The sequence below is a fragment of the Manis javanica genome, chromosome Y (assembly GCF_040802235.1).
Source record: "Manis javanica isolate MJ-LG chromosome Y, MJ_LKY, whole genome shotgun sequence".
NCBI classification, from domain to species: domain Eukaryota; kingdom Metazoa; phylum Chordata; class Mammalia; order Pholidota; family Manidae; genus Manis; species Manis javanica.
In genome coordinates, this window is record NC_133175.1 from 5,194,076 (window position 1) to 5,206,976 (window position 12,901).

At 36.2% G+C, this 12,901-nt stretch overlaps 1 long non-coding RNA gene across 1 annotated transcript in view; it reads right to left on the reverse strand.

Moving 5' to 3' along the window:
- The window catches only part of LOC140847555 (uncharacterized), a 96,611-nt gene that overhangs the window by 21,164 nt on the left and 62,546 nt on the right, over window positions 1–12,901 (reverse strand). The window contains exons 2-3 of the long non-coding RNA XR_012127618.1: window positions 1,337–1,504; window positions 815–951 (exon numbers count right to left, since the gene is read on the reverse strand). This is a non-coding gene — a long non-coding RNA (uncharacterized lncRNA). The remainder of the gene's footprint in view (window positions 1–814; window positions 952–1,336; window positions 1,505–12,901) is intronic.

A 12,901-nucleotide genomic window follows, 5' to 3' on the forward strand; every position in this document is an offset into this window, starting at 1 on the left:
TAGGATATCACTTGTATGTGGAATTTAATAAAAAGAGTGCCGATTTCATAGAAACACATAGATCGGTAGTTGCCAGAAGCTGGAAGGGGAAATGAAGAAATACATGTCAAAGGGTACAAACTCCAGTACAAGAATAAGTTGTGAGGATCTACTGTATAGCGGGATGTCTACAGATAATAACGTGCTATTGGTTATTGTATTCTTTAAAGTTGTTTCAGAGTATAGCTTAGCGTTCTCACCATGGAAATGAGTTAACTCTTTGCTGTTCACTACTTTTCATGATTTTCGTAAGGATTCCATAATGTATATGCATATCAAATCATTACATTGTACACTTTTAAGTATGCACAATTTTGTCAAACATTCCTCAATAAAACTGGCATGAGTGAATTAATAAAGAAATACTGTCAGCCCTAAACTCATCTTTGTTACCTTTGTTCTATAGTTTGGATAAATATGATTATTTCCAAGCAGGAGACTGACTAAAAACCTAATGTACAATTGGTATATCCCACTTTCCCTGTCATTTCTACAAATGAGAATGTACCAGCACCATGAGAGAGACATATTCTTGAATCTTTGTGTTAAAATAGTTTTATTTTCTCACAGTCAAAAATTTTTATTGCATATTATTTACTTATTTCTCTTTTATACTGCTGATTTTAAATCCTGGTTCTTCCCTTTACTACCATAGGTTACTTAACTAGTCTATCCTTCAGTTTTCTCACTGGTAGAGTAGGAATAATAGGACTGTGGGTTATATAATGCAGGGTTATTGTGAGGACTGAATCAGTTAATCATACCAAGCACTTACCTGTGTAAGCATATCGAACCTAGGAATTAAGTACATTAGGATTGATTCCTTCCATCTTGACCTCTTCTTGTCTGGCATCACACACATTGCCAGGAGACATCACAGCAAGAAAATCTGACATTGCACTGAGAAGCAACCTGGAAATAGAAATATTTCATAGGAACATAAATTAGTCCATAATTTCTTTGAAAAGCATGAAATACAGACAGCAAGCTTGTAACACTGGTAATTCTGTTTTATGCATAAATCTTTCACATTTCATTAAAGTGTTATGAAATTAGAAAGGTAAAATGAGTGGATTTTCTTTTAGAGGGTTGATGCTGTTTTTCTTCATCAATTTCTCCCTGGCTGATCTTCTAAGTATCACACAAGGCGATGGAGCAAATATGCTACTGCTTTTTCAATACAGGAAGATAAACGTCTGTTTTCCTTAGTGTTCCAATTTGTAATCAATGGACTGATTTTTGTTTATTCATACTTGGCTATACTCACCAAATGTTCTATCTGCATACAGATACTTACCGATGGGCTGGGATTCGCATGTTTCCAGCAATGAGTATCACATCACACAGTTGTTTCTATTTCAGGTAGTTCTCTATTTTATGGAGAGTTTTCTCTGCATGGTTTACAGCAATGAACTCCTCCTCAGCTCTGGTGACATTCACTTGTTCAGGATGTCGTGGATCTAATCTAGAAGGGGTGAGAGTGAGAGTATGTGAGTGCAAATGTCTGTGGAAATTTAGACACATCAACTACAAGAAATACATTGTATTAAAGTAAAACTGAAATTTGCCCTTCGATTTAAAAAAATTCACTGTGATTACTACCTAACCTTCCATCTAAGTGATATGTCATCATTAGTATTTATACCTGGAGTGGACCCATAAAGAGGTATGGTTCAGCTGCAGGGTTACTGGTAACTGCCATATGAACAAACATAAACCTCAAAATACCAGTATTTCTTTGATTTTTATTGGTATCACAGCTTTGCCATTAGGCATGAAATTGTAGGCATGATTTAAAATATTTTTCAAGTTTGAAAGGTATCAAAGTACTCATAACATATGAGCAGTATTTCTTGAAGAATCTTAAGCCTGAGAGTTTGGTTACACTACACATGTCAATCCCATTAAAAAATATACAACTTCCATCTTTTATATCTTTTTCAGCTTTAATGGGATATAATTTACATATAACACTGAATAATTTAAGGTGTACAATATGATTTGACAATGTATATATAGTAAATTGTTACAATACGTTTAGTTAGAACACCCATCACTTCACATAGTTTCTATCTTTTGTGCGGTAGGAACATGTAAGATATACTCTGTCAGCAATTTTCACCTGTCCAATACAGTATTTTTAAGTATAGTTACCATGCTGTACATTAGATCCCCAAAATTACTCATCTTCTAACTGGAAATTGTACCCTTTGACTATTTAGGCAAACCTGGTAATTATTGAATTTACAATAAGGAAGCTCTTCTTATGTCCTGTCAACATCACACAACAGCAGAACTTAAATACTAACACAAGCACACAGAGGCCTACAATCCGTAGAAACTTAAAAATTTGGTGGTTGGAGGAATACACTTAAAAATACTTTGATTATTACCTTTCTTCCAGGCATCATTTTCCATCCACCCAGTTAAGATTAATTTTAAGTTCACCCACCCCCAATTCACACTGTGTTTTTTTAAAATACAATTGGTGAGGGTGACATTTACTCTTTATTTTGTTCAAATAAATGATTCATCTCTGAATCTTCTTTGGGACTTTAAATTACTCTACTATATGAATCATCAGGATAGCATGATATGAATACCCTTAAAATCGCCTGCTACAGAATGAGCCTATTTTCATGTGTTTTGGAAAGGAACTATCCCTTGGCATCACAGACTGGAAAGCATTTAGGTTTCAGTCAACTCACTTATTGTAATCTTTACTCTGCTCACGTAATAGTTTGATTGATAATGAGTCAATCAAACATCGAATGTCTAATTATCTGAGATATCCTCACATATAGTCCACCACGTATTGGAATGGGCATATTCTAAAGGAAGAATATGTTTTGTGAAGTTCTGGCCAGGAAATAATTTTATTCTATGAATGTTCTTCAGCCTAATTTAAGGATACAAAAGTATCTTCAATTTCATCTTGTTACATAAGGAATGAAGTTAGATTTTTATTTGACATCCTTTTCCTTTCCTAATGTGAGCATTTATAACTGGAAATTATCTTCTTAGCCCTGCTTTTGCTGTATCTAGTATGTTTTGGTATGCTGAGACTTCATATTCACTGACTCAAGATATTTTCTAATTATACCTGAAATTTCATCTATGCCCTATTAATGGTTAAGCATGCCTTGTAATTTCCACATATTTGGGGATTTTCTAATTTTCCTTCTATTAATTTCTATTTTCATGCCATTGTTATCAGAAAAGGTACTTTGTATCATTTAAATTTTAATGTATTCAGTTTTGCAGTCAAAGTATGATCTAATCTTGAGACCATTCCACGTGCACTTGAGAAAAATCTGTATTTTTCTATTTGGTGGGTTGTTCTCTGTATGTCTGTTAGGTCAATTAATGTATAGTGCCGCTGAAGTCCTCTATTACTTTATTGAAGTCATGTCTGATTATCCTTTGGCTATTTTGTATTGGGTGATCAATATTACTGTAGTTTCATCTAGTATTATTGTAGCTCGTCCAATTCTCCCTACAATTCTGTCAGTGTTTGTTTCATATATTTAGGAGATCTGGCGCTTGTTGCTTCTATCTTTATAAATATGATATCTTATTGATAAATAACCCTTTTATTAGTGTAACCTCTTTTTTTTGTAATGGTTTTTTACTTATCCTATTTTTGTTTGAGATAATATGGCTACTCAGGCTCTTTTTTGGTTGCTATTTACATGAAATACATATTGCATCCTTGACATTTCTTAATCTGTAGTGAATTTCTTTTTGATAGCATAAAAGAATCTATTGAATAGCCTTTTTAAATATCTGTTATACCAATCCATGTATTTGATCAGGAAGCTTAATCCATTGATATTTAAGGTACTTACTGACAGAGAAGTTCTTAGAACTGCCATTATGTTCTTTGTTTCGTGTATCTGTTATAATAACTTTCTGCTCCTCATTCACTCCATTACTGCCTTTGTTTCTTGTTTATTTTATTATTTTTAGTAAAATGTTTTGATTCTTTCCCCATTTCCATTTGTGGTATTTTATAGGTGTTATTCTTATGGTTAACATGGAGATTACATATGAAATTTTAAAGTGATAACAATCTTGTAATCTGATGCCATCTTAATTAACTTCAGGTACATAGAGAAACTGTTATGCTCCTCCCTTTTTGTTCTAGACACCACAAATTGCATTTTAATGTATTGCATACCCATAGATTTATAACTGCTTTTATGCTCTTGACTTTTAAATACTGTAGAAGAATAAAAGGTAGAGTTACGAACCAATTTTACAATACTGTTTTTTATATTTGTCATGCATCTTCCTTTGTCTGAGAACAGTGTATTTTTGTTAGGCTTTGAGCGACTGTCCAGCATCCTTTCATTTCAACTTGAAGGACTCCATTTAACATTTCTTGTTGGACAAATCTAGTGGTAATCAAGTGTTTCAGTGTTGTTTATCTGGAAATATCTTAATTTATCCCCCACTTTTGAAGGACAGTTTTGCCAGATACAGAATTTTTAGCTGATACATTTAAACTACTGAATGGAAAAATGTGATCATCCCAGTGCTTTCTGCCCTGCAAAGTTTCTGCTGCAGGGAACCACTGATTGATGAGTCCTTGTATTGATGAGTTACTTCTTTTTTGCTGCTTTCAAGATGTTCTGTCTTTTACTTTGATGGTTTGACTACAATGTGTCTTATCTGAGTCTCTGTGTTTATCTTACTTGGAGTCATTTAGCTCCTTGCATTTTAATCCTATATCTTTCCTCAACTTTGGGTAATTTGCTGCCTTTATTTCTTCAAAGAAGCTCTATGATGCTTGTACTCTCTCTTCTCTTTCTGGGATTTCAGTTATGCATATATTGTTTTGCTTGGTGAAGCCCGATAATTCTCTAAGGATATATTAATTGTTTTTCATTATTTTTCCTTTGCATGTCTCAGATTTGATAATTTCATAAAATCTGTTCACATATTCTTCTTTTTACTGGTTCAAGTCTGTTGTTGAAGACTTCTAGTGAACTTTTCAATTCAGACTTATATTTTTCAGCTCCAGAATTTTTGTTTGCCCTCTTTTATAATTTCTATCTCTTTGTTGATATTCTTATTTTGTTTATGTATTGTTTCCCTGATTTCCTTTAGTTCTTTTCTGTGCTTTTTCCTTTAGCTCTTTGAGGATATTTAAGATAGTTGTTAAAATTCTTGATCTAAAAAGTCTGAAACCTGTGGTTCTTCAGAGTGACTTTCTGGATGTTTATTTTGCTCCTTCTTCATGAGCCCTGTTTCCACATTTCTTTGTCTGCCTGGTAAACTCTTGGAAAAATTGGGAATTGGCAAAACAGGCACATTTCCAAATCTTTACATAATGGCATTGGGTGGGAGCTCTCTTTCATTAATAAGCCCAACATGAAGGTTTAAGGACGTCTCAGGTCTTTTCTGAGTATGCGATTTTTGTGGACTTGCACGTGTGTTTTTTTATCTGTGTCTTTCATGAACATGGCTGCTTATATATGTCTTAATTTCTCTAAGTCTCACCCCTGCCTCCTGAGGCCTTAGATATTCTATTTATTCCTTTCTTCATAATCTCTTACCCCCAGGTGTCTGTAGGTCTCTGCTGCCCCTGCAGTTTCATGTGCTATGGCATCTGCCACTCCCTTCTGTGTTTTCCAACCTCAGATCCAAACTATGCTGCCATTCTCATCTAAGTTCTGAGATAGGCAATTTTGAAATCAGTTTCTTAAAGATAGCCTCGAGACAGGTCAGAATATTTCAAACCAGTTCAACTCTTGTCCTTGTATCCTGAGGGGGGAATCAAAAAAGTAAGTTGCATTCTTCCAACTATGTCATGCCACCCTGGGAAGGGGCTGGTAGAAGAGCAACACCAAGGCTATGAAACTTCCTACTGATTTGAAAGTGAATTTTTCTTGATTGGACATTTGTTTGTTTCTGCATATCTTTGCCTTGTTTCCAGAGCTCCCATAAAGCTATTTCAACCAGTCTGTAATTATTTACTTGATGTTTGCAGTGGGGAACAAGACGCTGGAGCTCCTTATTCAACCATTGTGCTGTCATAACAGAAGCTTCTCTTGCGTGTGTTTTGTTTAATTGTAAAATGTTTGAGGCTCCTTTCGGTTTTTCTGAGTAGCAGTTTTTAAAACAGACATCAGAAAAATAAACCTTTGAGACTCCATTTTCTGTAAAACTATTTTGTAACTATTTTATTATGAGAAAGAATGGAAGGCTTTATCTTCAAGAAATCAGGGTGACTGTTAATTCTGTCAGCCTATATGGAAGGCTACTTGGCAGTATACATAAAAAAATTCTGTAAAGAATTTTTGGGGAGCCTCAGAGAAGCTTCCTAGTTCAAAGCTGAAACTCTGAATATGATTATATTAGACAGTGTACCTTTTACCACAGTAAAATATTGTAGAAGTACAGAATGGGGTAGAGCTAACAGAGAGTGTATAACAATATTTAGGAATTTCTGTTCTCTTAGAGTCTCAACTCTTTTTGACATTTTTTATCAAAAGTTCATTCTATTTTTTTAAGTGAGCCATGGAGGTTAAATGGAAACTCAGCACTCTAATGGTGTGCATAAGTTTCAAAACTCATTATGGAAAGGATGATATTCTTATTGAGGGAATACAAACCTGCACCCAAAAAACTAATTTGTTTTGTTTTTGGTACATAGTGATATTTGACCATCAGAGAAACATTGCTTTCTGAAATAAAGGGTACGATCTTTTTGCTGAAATAACATTTTGTACTGACTTTTTCTTTTGCTTGATCTATGTGCTTTACTTGGAAAATACAGGCACCCAGTAAATGATGCCTGTATGATGCCTGATGAATGTATTATATTATACATTTTAATGCTACTGCAGCTTGAACTTTACTAATGAGCCATGGAAATGGACAAAATTAACCTCATAAACAAATCACAAACTTAAAAGTTTCTTCTTGCTAACATAACTGTGGTACATATCGAAAGGCTTGCCATTATGCAGATATTTTAATTCCAGGTGGCATAGATTAAGCCAACACTATGAAACCTAGAATAGAGAATTTTCTCTTAAGAAATTATGTATCTGTCCTTTTGTGTAAAATAAATATTTTAATAAATCACAGGTTATCTTATTTTAAGCTATGCTGCTATAAATGACTGAAATTATTATTTGAAAGAAATATTATATATGGTTAATATGAAGCAAGAGTACACAATGTTTCCATTCAATCCAAAGCTTATGGCCATTGATGAACGTGAGATACGGACTGTGGGTGTAAGCAGAGTAGGCTGAGGGCCTCCAGATAAAAAGCACAGCAAGATAATTACAGACAGAACAATGTAACAATATGCCAAGATGTCCCTATCGAAAGTCTGTGTTAAGCATTACACACAGTCAGAGTCAACACTCGTTCTCTAGGGTAAAGATACCAGTCTAGGAATATAGACATATTCAGTCAGATCAGTTAAAGCTCAAAAGGCCAGGAGCAATTAGGCCTAGAATGTTTGAGTGTTCTGCACATAAAGAGAAATGTCTCAGCATAACCCATGACTTCACTGTTCCAATTTTGATCATGACACTGTAAAATTTACCTTAGCCTGCTAAAAGGCCCGGCATATTTTTAATTGTACATATGTGCTGCATTTCCTTCTCTGATCCTAATTATGTAATCTGTAACCTAGTAAAAAGATGAATTTAGTAAGCAAGTGCAACTATAAACAGCCCAAGAAGTTAAGAAGTAAGTTTCTTAACATGCTTTAGCAAACAGGCAACAACCCAGCCCGCCTTGGGAGAGGGCAAGCAGTCTTAACTGACATGCTCCCAGAGGAAAACTGCTATCCTGAGAAAGAGTAAGTGCAGATAATTTCTTCTGTTACTCATCAAAATTGACCATTCTGGGACCAGTCGGCACCCCTAGCCCTTTAACCCCATTCCTAAAAATCCTAAACCACACATAAAACCCCTACACAACAAGCCAACCACGGACTCTCTTGTCTCTCCTGATGTGAGCCAGTTGGTTCGAAACTGGTGAAAGCGTTATTAGGCAGTGATCACTAAGGCTTTGTAGTTTTCAGTTGTGAGGTAAGCGAGGTATGATCCTATTCTAGAAAATACCTCGATTTTCATATAGGAAATACATTTGTAATTGTCCCCAAGATTTTTCCATTGCATACGAGTCTATTCCTATTCAAAATAATAAATTTAAGCAACCAATAAGAAATGAACAATTATAGAGTCTTCACTAATAAGTTATGAGCTCTGGTGTAATCATTTCCAAGTAATACAGCCAGGTCACTCTTTGAGTATTGGTACATGCTGGTTCAAGAGTCCTTCAGGACAGATTATCATGATTAAGGTACACTTCCCACATTTCCCATAATATACTCAATCTGCGATGTCAAGTGTTTCATTTAACATAAGCAGAATATCTGTTAATGCTTAAATAGAATGCATTGAAGTGCTTCAAATGAGAAGAGCTATTCTTGTTTGCAAAATGTTTGTAAATCGGCCGGGAATGCATGCATCTTTTTCCCTTTTTGGTATCACAGGCTATGTATTATGTGTCAAAAGACTCATTATGATATCCTCCTTTTACAAGCTTCCTTGGTATATCCTTAAAGTCGTATTAAAAAACTGAAGTTAAGGTTGATGTGTATGCAAATATGCATGTCACAGTTCTGCTCATCTTAGTGTAAGCATGCTACCATGTATTTAAGTCAATATCAAGATCAAGTCCTAGAACTAGATGTGTACCTAAAGATTAAAAAGGAAAGCATACATTCTCATTTATACCTCAAAGTAAAATCAGAGACTGTAAAAATGTATATATCTTGTGGATACATAATTAAAGATTTACATACCATCAAATAAAGACAAAAGTGTATATTTTTATGATTCTTCTCAGGAGAGTTCTGGAAAATGAAGTGTCGCTACCTAGAGTACCTTGCATTCTAAATAGTTTTTGGTCTTGCTTTCTCTTTTTAGTTTTGAAACAAAATATAATGAAAGAGATGAAGCCACAGTACAAAGCAAGCACAATTATGAGCAGTTAATTTTACTGACAATTCTGACACAAAAATGTTCATTCTCAAGTAATTGCTATTCAAGTAGTACTTGGTGCCTGCTCTCTCTTCTTTGTAAAATAGTTATTTTCTATCCATTTTATACATCTAAATGAACTACAATCAATTACTTATAGGAATAGGTTGTGTGTCATGCTAAAAAAGTTAAATGTGAGTAATGTTCAAATGTCTTCCAAATATGCGTTAAGCAAAACTAAACATCTGCAAGCTAAGTGAAGAGATTTCTTGATAAAAAGAGATTATGCTTCTGTGGGTAATATTGTAACATTTCCAGAAAATCTCGCCTGGCTTTAGTACATCTGCATATCAATGCACGTTCAGTAGTGTAAAGAACTATGGCTTTAGTGCATTTTTATAATTTCTCAGAGGTGGAGAGAGGTTCATCTCTGTATCACTGGGTAACTACCTGGGGCAAGGAGGGCTTATTTGTACCTGAGAGGTGTGAGGCAGAGGGCCAGATTAGCTTCTGCTGGAGCAGGAAAGAGAGCATGGCCTGGACGGCAGTTTGTGAGCAATGAACGCATTCAAACTTTATTTCTAACTGACTGATTTTGATTTTTACAGGTATTTTATCCCAGGATTTCCTCTCCCCAGACTTACACCTAGCCTAGTTGGCAGAATTTGTCTGAACCCAAAATCTGTTACAATGGGTGCGATCTTTGGGAGGGCCGCCCCAAGAAATGATGGGGAGAATTGGCGCTTCTGCTGAAGGACGTGTGTCTACACTCATGTGGCAGTGGAGGCCCCACCAGCACTACTGCCCACACCAATACCGGCCTGTTGCCCGAGCCTAAGGCTCCTGCTTCTGCCACTGTTGCTGCTTCTGCTGCAGCTGGAGCCTGGTCACAACTATGGAACGGAGCAGATGTGTGGGTCTTGATAGAGGAGCAACTGGCTGCTGTGTACCGCACCTTGCTGTCTATGGAGCCCATTGCTGGAAAAGCTCCAACTAGGGTAAAAACCACCTATCCCATCAAAGAGTGGGTGAGCAACTGGACCCAAAGGCCAGGGAGTGGTATGGCACAGACCCCTACAGTAGATCATGTGACTGGCCATTTGCCTTTCACATCCCCAGGGAATAATGAAGCAGACACACTGGCCCAGGTGCTCTGGCTTGAAGGAAAGCCTGCTTCTGATGTGGCCGAAAGGCTACATCAGCATTTGCTGCACGTGGGGTAAAAAACAATGTGGGCTGTAGCCTGTCGGTGGGGCTTGCCATTGACCTTTGAAGAAGTCAGCCAAGCCTGGAAGGAATGCCCTGAACATTGTGCAGATCAGCAAACCCCCATTACGGTCCTAGAGCATCTCTTTGTAGTCTACCGCAGGTTACTGCTGATTGAAATCAGCCAAGGCAGCCACTTTATTGCACATACGTTGCAAGGATGGGTGCAGCAATTAGGAATAAAATGGACATGGCCTTGGACATTTCAACTCATGGATCAGCAATGGCAAGCTCTTCTGGCACCTTGGGGAAAAGGTCTGGAAGCTGGCCTCCTGCGTATTCCTGGAATAACAGCAAATTGGCCCCCCACAATCACGGTTATTTGCTTCTACCGTCCTTGTGTCCTGGATGCACTCCATGGCGGCAGTTGCTGCAGGATAGCTGGATAGGACGAGGTTTTGACTTAATCTGCATGGGACTTTGAACCTAGCTGACTCCTTTGACATGAGAATTATCATGATTTTGTTTGTGTTGTCAAAAAAATGCTTAAAGAGAGGTTTTACTTTGTGTACTATTTGGTAAAAGTCCTGTGAGCCATCTAGCATGGTTTTTAGGAATGAGTAAACAAGTGAAGGGACATATTTTGTGCTTAGTAAGCGATTGTGCTATAAAGTACATTTACTCAGTCTGCATCGACTGAATCCTCTGCCTTGAGGATTATCAAGATTTTATTGCTGTTGCTATTGTGTTATTAGATACGTCAGAAAAGGAGGAATGAGTGAATTACAAGGTGAGATATTTGGAGGGGAGACCTGTGGGTAAAATTGTAAAATTTCCAGAATATCTCGCATTGATTATTACATCTGCATATCAATAGGAGTTCATTGGTGGGAAGAAGCATGGCTTTAGTGCATGGGCATAATTCCTCAGGGGTGGAGAGAAGTTCATTTCCATATCAATGAGTGATTACCTGGACAAGAGTGCTTATCTGTACCTGAGAGGTCCAGGGAAGGGCTACCTTTGCTTTTGGTAGGGCAGGAAAGAGAGGGGGGACCAGACTGCAGATTGGGAGCAATAAACGGATTTTAAACTATATTTCTCCCTTTGACTGATTCAGGTTTTTAGGAGTATTTTGCACCAGGATTTCCTTTCCCCAGACTTACAGCATTTTTGCATCCAAAAAAGCTTATGTCAAAATAACAAAATGAAAATTCCTTCATGAGGCTAGAGTTGGGGCTAACAGAACTGACCCTTGTTTGGTTGGGTACCAGTTATGAGTCTATTTCTCTTCAGGGTTGCTATGTATTAGAAGACACTATTTGAATAGCAGTATTCAAACTCAGTTTGAATCTAAACTCAGTTTCTAATGAACAATATACTTCATAATTTCAACTATGGTGAAAGCTCCCATGCAAATAAAAGTGTTTCCTTTCATCTACATTTACTGGAAAAGAAAGACATCCTCATATATTAACAATACAATAATGTGAGGAATAACAATAAACTATTTATTATGTGTCAGTTATGAGCCAGGCAATATACTTGATGTTTTCAAATATATTGACCAATTTAATATGCATAGTCTGTGAATTTTTCTATCCCCATTTTTCAGATATGCAAATGGGCTCAGAAAGATTTTTAAATTGCCCAGTATTACACAGCTAGTAAATGGAAAGTTGGGTTTCAAACCAAGATCTATATGATGCTAAGGCCGATTTCTTTCAAGTATTACACAATACCACTTAAGAACTTTCATTGCATTTGATATTTAACTTGTAGGATGTTAGAATGTTTATACTCTCTTCTAAACAGCTGTAATCTAGGCTGGTACAGATAAAGTATATATTTATTCTAAATAAAATCTTAGAAAAGATAAAGAGGCAGCAGTTCTATAATTTATGAAGTACAATTTCAGAAATCAACTTCTGAAAGCTTCATAGATCATTTATAGTAGTGGAAAAACATAATGATTACAAATTATTGACCTGGAAATCATATTTTCAGCTCAAGATATCTTAGGGAAAGGAAAAGAGGGTATTTGGGGATTGTTGGCTGAGATGTTATTTGAGAGGTGCATTAGTTTCCTAGGCTGACCTACTAATTTTAGCATTTTTAGAACCTCTACTTAAATAACTTGTTTCAGGAAGAGAGGACTCTTGAAGCAATGTCATTTACTGTTGTCTAAAAAAAGATCTTATCTATGGATATTTTTAAAGAAAAGACAAAGTTCTTCACTAACAGATCTCAGAGGAGCGCATGTAAGGAGGGAATGACGTTTTTCTTTGAAACACTACTTTCACCTTTATGATGAACTATTTTGATTTTGATTTATACTCTTTCGGCTTCTGTGCCAAATCACTGACTTGCAGTAAAATAGGAAATACAAGAAGAAACAAATGCTGAATAATCGGTTTCCTCAATCTAATTAATTTGGATGGCTTTATTGCTATTTGTATATATGTTTTATTTGAATACTGAAGCCATATGCAGTGTTCTTCATCCTTTTTTCAGAAAGTGATGCTATCACCAAACCCAAAGTAAAGCTGCTGAAGATGTAATGGCAGAAGTAGGAACACTGAAATGACTGCACCCACTCAGTGATCTGAGAATGCTCTGTTCAATGCTGCACAGGTGATAACACT